The following is an 11,114-nucleotide window of genomic DNA, read 5'->3' on the forward strand; positions in this document are numbered from 1 at the left end:
TCAATTCTATTCCATTGGTCCTGAGGTCTGTTCTTGTGCCAGTACCAAGCTGTTTTGATTACTATGGCTTAATAATAGAGTTTGAAATTTGGTATTGATATTCCTCCAGCAGTGTTCTTTCTGTTGAGCATTGTTTTTGCTATTTGGGGTCTTTTATTGTTCCATATGAATTTTTGGATTGCCTCTTCTATTTCCTTGAAGAATGAGGTTGGAATTTTGATGCGTATTGCATTGAATTTGGAGATAGCCTTGAGAAGTATTGCCATTTTCACGACGTTGATCTTTCCAATCCAGGAGCATGGGAGTTTTGCCACTTTCTAAGTTCTGCTTTGATTTCCTTTAGGAAACGGAAAGACTTGGAAAAAATATATTAAGTGAAGTAATCCAGGCCCAAAGAAACATAGGTCCCATGGTTTCCTTTATTTGCAATATCTAGTATATGTCTGAGTCAAGCAGAAAAGGTCAGATAAGGTGATGTTAGGGAAATGAACCCTAAGATATGTATTCAAATGCTTTTTTTTTCATTTATGGGATTGTTTCTAACACATTTATAAGATTATTTCTTTGTTGCTTTGTATGTCCCTCCCCCACAGTATAACCCCTGCTTTCACTGTATTTGATGTCGGTATAATTTGTGGAGGGGAAGGAGAAAAACAAATCGTTTAAATAGGGATACAGGTGGACCCATTGCAACAATGAGATGTACAAGTAGTTATGTTGAAAACGAACTTTACAACTTTGGTGGGGGGGAAGGGGAGCGGGGAGGATTGAGTGCGGGGCCAGGGGAAGGATGGGAAGGGAAGGGAAGGGGAAACAAAGGAGGAGGCTCCAAAGCTTGATAAGAAATGTACTCATTATCTTGCCCATGTAATTGTAACCCCTCTGTACAGTATTTTCGCAATAACAAAAAGCAAAAAAAAAAAACTTTGGCAAAGTAGTGGGTTATAAAATCAACCTACAAAAATCAATTGCTTTCCTGTGTGCCAACAATGTTGAAATCAGAAAGAAACATCATTTGCAATAGCCTCACAAAAATAATATACTTTGGAATTTACTTCATCAAAAATGGGAAAGGTCTGTATTGTGAAAACTTTAAGACTCTGGAATTAGAAATTGAAACATACTTAAGGAAATGGGAAAACAGCCTGTGCTCCTGATTTGGAAGATTAATATTTTGAAATTGCAATTGTGCACAGAGGAATCTATGAATTAAATGCAATACCCATTAAAATCCCAGAAACTTTCTTCAAAGTAAGAGATATCAATCCAAAAATTCATATGGAATTTGGAAATACCCAGGATAACCAAATCAATCCATAGCAGGAAGAACCTGGAAGAATATCAGTATCAATCTTCAAGCTTCAGTAAAAACCATAGTAAGAAAAATAGATTAGTACTGTCGCAATAATAGGCCTGAGGAAAATACAATGAAATAGAAAACACAGAAACAATCCCACAAACATATAGCCACCTAATATTTAATAAAGGAGCCAAAAAACACAGCTTGGAAGAAAAGTATCTTCTCACATAAATGGTGGTAGAAAAATAGAGAATCTATATTCAGAAAAGTGAAGCTAGCTACATATCTATCACCTTGCATCAGAATCAACTCTTAAGTGGATAAAAGACCTCAACTTAAGGCTGGTTATGCTACAAATATTTGAGAAAGGGTAAGGGAAATCCTAGGCCCTCCAGACATGGGGGAAAACTTCCTAAACAAGATCCAGAATCACAACAAATCAAAAAAAGACTGGATAAATGGGATTGTATTAAGCAGTTTCTGCCTAGCAAGGGTCATAGCTAACAAGATAAATAGCCCACACATTGGGAGAACATCTTCATTTGCTACACATCAGATAAAAGCTTCATATCTAAATTATACACAGAGATAAAAAATTCACCCTGCCAAAGAAACCTCCACAAATCAACTACCCAATCAATAATTGGGCTAGAGACTTAAACAGAAACCTCTCAAAGCAAGAAAAAGTATGGCCAACAGACACATGAACAAGTGTTCAACATCTTTAGTCATAAAAGAAGGGCAAATCAAAATAACATTGAGATTCTACCTCACTCCAATTAGAATAGCCTTTATCAGGAAAACTAACAAGAAATGTTGGCAAATGTGTCCAAAATGGAATCCTATGAAACTGTTGGTGGGAATGTAAGCTTATTCAACCACTCTGGAAAGCAGTATGGAGGGTCTTCAAAGATTGAAAATCGAGTTTCTCTATGATCCAACAATTCCACTCCTGGACATTGATCCAAGGGGTCACAAACTAGGTCACACTAAAGCCAAAATCACAACTATGTTTATTGCAGCATTGTTATCATAGCCAAGATATGGAATCAATGTAGATGTCCCTATGTGGAAAATAGAACAAGAAAATGTGGTATATATACACAATGGAATGCTACTCATCCAACAGAAAAAAATGATACTATACCATTCATCAGGAAAGGAAGACTTCAAAAAATTATATTAAGCCACATAAGCCACAGCCAGAAAAATACAGGCTACAGCATTTCCCTCATTTTCTGTAATTGGGATATGTCTATAAATCTACAATTAAACACACTGAGTAAATTGAACATATATATATATATATATTTACATATGTGTGTGTATGTGTACACACACACATACTGGGAGATGATAAATTTTATAGCACACTAGACTAGAACATACAGAGGCCAAAGCAGGATGTGCACTGGAGTGGTAGACAAGGACTCGATACATGTGTGTAGATGACCGTGTAAAATAATATATTATGAAGTGAGCTCCAAGAAAAAGAAACAAAAGACATTTTTATTTGTCATTGTTATTGCTTGTTAGTCTCTTTACCTTTTGTTTTGTTTGTTTGTATTTGGGAGGATAAGGGAAGACACATAAATGATGGAATAAGGATGAACAAGTACAACAGTGATACTCACTAGACACTATGAACTGGCCATCTTGTGGGTGAAAACAGGAGTAAAAGAGTGGGAAAGAGCGAGGGAAGGGGAGATATGGTATAAAAGAATTGTCCTCATTACACATTACTTAACTCATATAACTAAGCCTTCTGTATACCAACTTTACAGTAACAATAAAAATAAAACCAAATAAAAAAACAAAATGAATAAACAGACCCATCTCAAACAATGAGATTGAATTGGCAATAACGAACCTACCTTCGGGAAAAACTCAGGACGTGATGGCTTAATAACTGATTTCCAAAAAATCTTATAAAGAAAAATTATCAATTATTCTCAAACTCTTCATGAAATAGAAAGTAAGAGAACACCATTCTATGGAAACCAGAGAAATGCAGGTTGTTAAAAGGAATTCAGATCCATCTCACATATGAACATTGATGCAACAGTTCTCAAGAAAGTACTGGTAAATAGAAGTCAAAGATTGATGAGAAAATTTATACACTATGATGAAACTCGATTTGTCCCAGGAATGCTAATCTGGTTTAACATTTGAGTCAGTTAACATATTACAACAGACCACCAGAAGCATGGGTAAGCAACAAATTATCATCTTGATAGATGCAGAAAAAGCCTTTGATAAGATCCAACATTCCTTTGTGTTAAAAATTTGGAAGGAGGTAGGAATACTTGGAACATTCCTCAATATAGAAAAGCTGTATATGACAAACCTACAGCCAGCATTATGCTCAATGGTCAGCAAGTAAAGCCATTTTTCCTAAAATCAGTAACACGATAAGGATATCCATTCTCTCTGGTCCTTTTCAACAGAGTATTGGAATTCCTAGCAAGAGTGGTAAGCAAGATAAAAGCCCTTAGGGGAACCAAATGAGAAAGCAAGAATTAAAACTAACACTTTGCACAGATGACATTATACTGTATTGAAAGGACTACAAAAACTCCTCCCCCAAGCTACTAGAATTGACCTGGAACATTAGCAACATACCTAGGTATGAAATCAACCCCCAAAATGAATTGCCTTTGTTTATGTTGTTGATCAAGGCTGAAATTAGAAAAGGGACCTCATTTGCAATTGCCTCAAAATTATAAATTACCTGGAAATTAAGCAATAGGTGAAGGATCTCTGTAGTGAAAACTTTAAATGTATGAAGAAGGAAATTGAAGAAACCTTAAGCAGCTGGAAAGATATTTTATGCTCCTGGATTAGAAAAATTAGTCTTGTGGAAAATCACAATACTACCTAAAGCAATTAAAAAATTTAATGCAATACCAATAAAATCCCAACAAAATTCTTCAAATAGAGAAAACAATGCAAAAATTCATGGAAAATAAAAGGACAATGAACACCAAAGCCATACTTAGCAGTCAGAACAGTCTTGGATAAATAGCTTTATCAAACTTCAAACTCTATTACAGAACCATAGTAATGATGACAAGTTTGTATTAGATAAATGGTAGGCCAGAGAATCAATAGAACAGAATAGAAGTCCCAGAAATGAACACAAAGACCTATAACTATCTGATAATCAGTAAAAGAGCCAAAATTATAGGCTGAAAAACTGATGCTGACAAAACTGCATATCGATATACAGAAAACGGAAACTACATGTCCATACATCATCTACCACCCACATCAATTCAAAATGGATCTGCAATTTCAATGTAATGCCAGATATCATCAAAATTTGTAGGAAAGAGTAGGGGAAGTGTTGGGCTCATAAGAACAAATCATAATTTTTTTACAGAAACTTCCAGGATCAGAACAAATGAACAACAGAATTGATAAATGAGTGTGCATCAAACTTAAAAGTTTCTTACCTGCAAAGGCCATAGGTAACAATCTTAATAGAAAGATCACAGAACGGGAGATTTCATTTTACCAGCTAACCATCAGAGAAGAGCTTCATATCCAAAATATCCTTCAAGCTCAAAAGTTCCTTAAAGCTCAATAAACATACTTAACCCTTTAAGAAACAATAAGCCGAGCAATAAATGAGCAAATGACTTAAAGAGAGATTTCTCAGAAGAAGAAATAAAAATTGTCAATAGACACATGAAAAAAATGTTCATCATCCCTGGTCATATAGGAAATGAACATCAAAACAAAACTTTCATTTTACTTCACCCTACTTAGATTGTGCATTATCAAGGCTATAAGAAATGCTGGCAAGGATCTGGCCAAGGGAACTCCACTTTTCTGCAAGAAAAACTTAGTGGATAAATATTGTTATTTACAGTCAATAGCATAGAAATAATGTTATTAACCCAGACCAGACTTTGTTTTGTATCTGTGTGTAGCTAAGAAAGGCCCATGCGCTTTAACTATACTACCCAATGTGTCTATATTAGCACCTTAAGACAAATACTCAGCTACATTTTGGGAAATTAAGAGAATGAAAATTATCTTTACGTGGGTAAATAGTGGAGAACACAAAGAATAAGGTAAGCCAGGCACTAGTGATTCATGCCTGTAGTCTTAATTACTGAAGAGATTGAGATCTGAGGATTGTGGTTTGAAGCCAGGTTGGGCAGGGATGTTTGTAAGACTCTTATCTCCACTTAACTACCAAAAAACGCCACAAGTGGAGCTGTGGCTCAAGTGCTAGAACACTAGCCTTAAACTATAATGTACAGGGACAGCACCCAGGCCCTGAGTTCCCAGAATCAACACAAAAGAAAGAAAGAAAAACATACCAATGACATATAAGATAAAGACATATATCTTACATAGCATGGAAGAGAGTAATTGCTATCCTGGGATCACTGCTCTCAGTTGTGGGCAGCTACCCCAGTGTATACTTGTCACACCAGCACTTGAAAAACAAGTGTAAATGACAGAGACAATGACATTTTCAGATAGTTTGCTAGAATTTCTTGACTCTGTACAATCATTTTCTTTTGTTATCTTCTTTAGTATAGATACATATTAATGAGACTCTGTATTATGGACAAAAAGTCAAGAACATGCATGAGCACAAAGAAAGTAGAATTCATCCTGGGGACATTAAATTCTCTTATAAGTGATCTTTATAATGCTATCCTGTCTGATAAGGCATGTGTCGTGCAATATATAAAACAGAACCAAGGCTTAGTTTGAAACAGTAACTACTTGCCTGCAGTAAGAACTTGTGAGTGTGTGTGTGTGTGTGTGTGAGAGAGAGAGAGACAGACAGACAGACAGACAGAGTCCCACAGCATGAAAGGAGTTCCTGGAGAGTATCTTTGAGCTTTTTTGCTCTTGGCAAACACTATGTCACTTCAGCCACAACTTCACTTTCAGCTTTTGGATGATTGATTCCAGATAAAAGTCTCACAGATTTTCCAGCCTGGGCTAGCTTCAAACATTGATCCTCAGTTATCATGACTATGAGTAGTTAGAATTATGGACATGAGCCATCAGCCTATCAAAAGCAATTTTAACAATGTACTCAAAATAGAGATGTTATTAATGACAATTTCTCACTAATGGCCTAGGAAGGAAGAAAATGTGGTTTAAGCCTTTTAGTACAGAACTCATGACAGTGACTCAGGTTTATTGTAATAACATCACTTCATTTTCTGCAATGACAGCTGAAAAGGAGGAAATACTGGCATGCTGAAGTAAAGTGAAGAATTTACTGACTTGTAAAAGAGATGCTACATAGAAGGAAATAGAGTTGTTTCCTACTACTGGGAAGAAAATCACTCAACAGTTGATGTAAAATAAAATAATGAAACTGAGCTGCTCCAGGTGCAATAGGGATGGAGGTCAGTGGAAAGGGACAGGGAACATTGATGTGTGCACCCAGAGTTCCCTCAGCCATTGCCCATCCTCAGAACAAAAAAGAAAATGAGGATAAAATGATGCCTTACTTACGGTGTGTACTCATCATTTCCCAAAGTGTTGAGAGGGGAAAATCCAGCAATTGTTACATCTCCATCCATGTGTGCTCGGTGCTTCATAGTAGAGAAGCAGCTAGTGCCAGCCAAGAAGCTGACCAGGATGGGAAGTTGGAGAAGAATGAGTGTGTAAATCAAATAGAACATCCCTGAAGTATCTCCCAACTGGCAGAAAGTGAAACTCATATGTTAGGCATGTACATTCATATATATATATATATATATATATATATATATATATATATATATATATATATATGTATATATGTATATATGTATATATGTATATATGTATATATATGTATATATATGTGTATATATATATGTATATGTATATGTATATATGCATATATATGCATGTGTGCCTTTTATTACACTATAGCTCCATTTTCATCAAAGCCTCTTGTGAGTCCCCTGAAGTAATGTGTAAAACACTTCCCTGAGGCTCTAGATCTGTGGCCTTCATCCACAGAAAATCATGAGTTGGAAAACATGTGTGGATATGCCATCTTCATGCCAGGTCCTATGATTTTAATCTAATACCACAGAGAATTAGGACCCAGGGATGGATTTAACTTGGAAAATTGTTGGTGCAACGTCTGTCATGAAACAATTTATACGAAAGCCATATGGGATCCTGCAATTGATCGCTTCAGAGAACATGTGCTGTGCATGCTGAAATGTCCACACAAGGCTATGCCTGTGAGATGTCTGTGAGATGTTATGAGAGCATCATACCCAGATGGTTGATTCCCACACACCAGGTCCATTACAGCCGGAGAATGCTGGTGGTAGAATTCCATGTGCAAAGGCCTTCAGAAATACAGCCATTTACTATTGCCTGAGGACACAATGATGCTGCTGAAACAAGCAATTCCATGTCAATAACTCATGGTCTGAAATAGAGTTCCACTTTTGCATTCTGACATTTTACCTTCAAACATAATGCACTGGGTTGAGAACATTTGGTAGGAGAGGAAATTCTTTTGTACCACAAACTTAAATCAATACCAAAAGAAACTCTGTTTTCTACTTGTCAACATATGTTAGACCCAAATTCCACGCAGAGGCTTCAGTGGCACTGGATAATAGTGATTCTTCAGGGATGTGAACATACTCTACATCATGCTGCAGTGTTGTATGTGTGTTTTGGTACACTTGTTCAAATCATGCACTGGTACCAGAAAATATACATCACATTTCTTCTTTAACAATGTAGGAGTAGGACTGGGAAGGTGACTCAGTGGTAGACTGCTTGCCTTGCATATGTGATGCCTTGGGTTCAATTCCTAGCAATACATAAGCAGAAAAAGGCATAAGTGGTGCTGTGGCTCAAGTGGTAGAGCACTAGCCTTGAGCTAAAGAGCTCAGGGACAGCACCCAACAGGTTTCTTGACTCCATTTCCCATATGTGTATGAAGCATTTTGTCCTTGATCAGTCACCTTCAGCATCTATATTCATCCTCCTCACTCCATCTATTACCTCCAAGTGACAGCTCCTCGGTTACACCCATATCAATAATTTGAAATGTACAATAACTGTGCAAAGAGGTCTAACTGTGATAATGTCATTCATGCATATGTTATACTTTTGCTAGACTCATATGTCAGTCTCTTTCCTCATCTCTCCTACTCTCCTGCTCTCCCAGTTATCCCATATCCATGCACATATATGATGTAGTTGGATATTATTTTTCTCTGTCTTCCCCATATCTCCTTCAAATTGTACAATGATTGTAAGCAAGATCTGTGTATGCACAGTATGTACTTATGATTATGTTTAGGTCTAGCTATACAATATTACCAAAACCTTGTGTCCTTTGTCCTCCTGAGCTTGCCCCTCACTGGAAATGAGGCTTTGTGGGTCTATTCATTGCCCTTCAAATGACACAATTTCATTCTTCCTGGCAGCTAACTGTAAGGGGGTGACCTGATCAGGTTATACATAAATAGACAAATTAAATTGAAAGCTCCTTGTACAGTTATATATTGTAATAAAAAATAAGTGTAATAAACTCTTTTCTCCACTTGAAGTTTAATTAATCCAGCTCTAAAGAGAGAGTGACCTACTTTCCATCATCTGCATGTATAGATTCAGTTTTTAGACTTTTATCCAATGATTCATCCCGTGTGTATATAGTGTGTGTGTGTGTGTGTGTGTGTGTATGTGTGAGAGTGTGTGTGTGTGGTGGGCTCCTTTGTCAAATTCATATTGAGGTCATCTGATTTGTTTTGTGGCTCTTCATGTCTGACATTGGCAAGCACAATACTGGCTTTGTGACTAGGGCTCTGTAATATAAATTGAAGTCTGGTATTGTAATAACTTCTGCATTATTCTTTTTGCTTAAGATGGCTTTGGCTTTGGGGGTCTTTTATGCTTTTTATCAGCTTTAGGATGGAATTTTCTGTTTCAGTGATGAATGACTTTGAGGTGTTTATAAGGATTGCTTTTAAAATATTTATCATTTTGAATGATGTGGGTATATTCACAACATTCTTTTTCTCAATCTATGAACAACAGAGATTTTTATTCTTCTTATGTCTGCTACTTTCTTTCAATCACTAATGGTTTTAGGTAGATCTTTTTCTCTTCCTTGGTTACATTTATTCCTAGGTATTTAAGATACTTTCTGTTAGGTACTATTTGGACTTCGATAGCTTCCCTGGCTTCTTCCTCAGTTTAGTGGTTGCTTTGTTTAGACTACTTTGCTGAATGGATTTAACTTATTTATTTGATTTTAAAGATATCACAGTTCTGTCCATTTCTTGGAGTGACATTTTTTTTTTTTTTGTCGGTCGTGGGGCTTGAACTCTGGGCCTGGGCACTATCCCTCAGCTCTTCAGCTCAAGGCGAGCGCTCTACTATCCCTCAGCTCTTCAGCTCAAGGCGAGCGCTCTACCACTTGAGCTACAGTGCCACTTCCGGTTTTCTGGTGGTTTTATTGGAGATAGGAGTCTCACGGTCTCTCTTGCCCGGGCTGGCTTTGAACCGCGATCCTCAGATCTCAGCCTCCTGAGTAGCTAGGATTACAGGCGTGAGCCACCAGCGCCCTGCTCTTGGAGTGACATTTTAATCTAGTATGTGGCATTTGACAAGATGTCACTCTAGCATTCTATCTCTTAGACCCCATTTTCCAGCATAGGTGATCAATGCAATCTTCAACGAAAGTTTTAGAAATCTGAGCCCTTGACCCATTTGCCTCATAAGTTCTTACCAAGCTTGTGGTTTTCCTTCATCCAAGTCAAAAGTCAACTCAGTTTATTTTGCTCTTGGCCAACATTTTCCTCCTTTGAAGCTGCTGAGCTCTGGTTCCACCCACATCTACAGGAAAAGTTTAGCGATGTACCTGGCCCTAATGTCCTGCCCACCTGAAACCTTTCACCTTTGTTTCACTGACAGATTTTATGTAGGTGTGGTTGTTGTTTCTCTACTAAGGTAATATATTTCCATGGGTTTGTGCTCCAGCTTGGTTAAGAAATCCCATCACCTTTTGATTTCCAGCTTGGATTAAAAGAAGGCTATTTTGATTCTCAACAAGAGTTATCAGAGTTCACCATTAGTTTTTGGCTTAGTCTTAATTTTTGTATTTCTGCAAACGAGTGTACTGTAGTTTTCAGTGGAATAACATTGAATCTATAGTGTGATTTTGGGAATATAGTCACTTTCTCAGTTTTTATTCTGCCAAACTGAACACAGGATATCTTTCATTTTCTGGTTCCTCTTCAATTTGCTGTTTTGTAGCTTTGCTTTTCACTGTAGATGTCTTTATAGATCTTTTGATATGTTTTGAGTAGTAGGTAATTATTTTTATAAAGGCAACATTTGAAGGTATATATGAAATCAACTTTGGTTTCATCTTTCATTTCTTTTATTTTAGTAGATTTTAAAATTAGTTTGTTCCAAATATAAAAGAGAGATGCTATTTTTCCAATCTAAATAGATTGATTTTCAAATTTTTGTGTTATTTTAAATATTTACTAGTGTATATATTGTTTCTTTTTGATATACATTTAATTATAAAGATATTGTACAGAGGGGTTACAGTTTAAAATGAGTTTCATTATGTTACTTTTAAATGGACACATAAAACCTTTTGTCCAAATGCTCTTGTGTCCATTATAATTTATTTTCTCTATAAGTTTAAATTATATTAACGACCTCAGATATTTCATTTTCACCCATAGATAAGAAATGCTTAATGTTTGGTAGAATATATCCAAACATTTGCAAAGGTACAAAAATAAGATAAAAACATAAGGCATTTGATTCCCAATACCAGACCCAAACATATACCTCC

The sequence above is a fragment of the Dipodomys spectabilis genome, unplaced genomic scaffold (genome assembly GCF_019054845.1).
Source record: "Dipodomys spectabilis isolate Male_0828 unplaced genomic scaffold, ASM1905484v1 ptg000173l, whole genome shotgun sequence".
NCBI lineage: Eukaryota > Metazoa > Chordata > Mammalia > Rodentia > Heteromyidae > Dipodomys > Dipodomys spectabilis.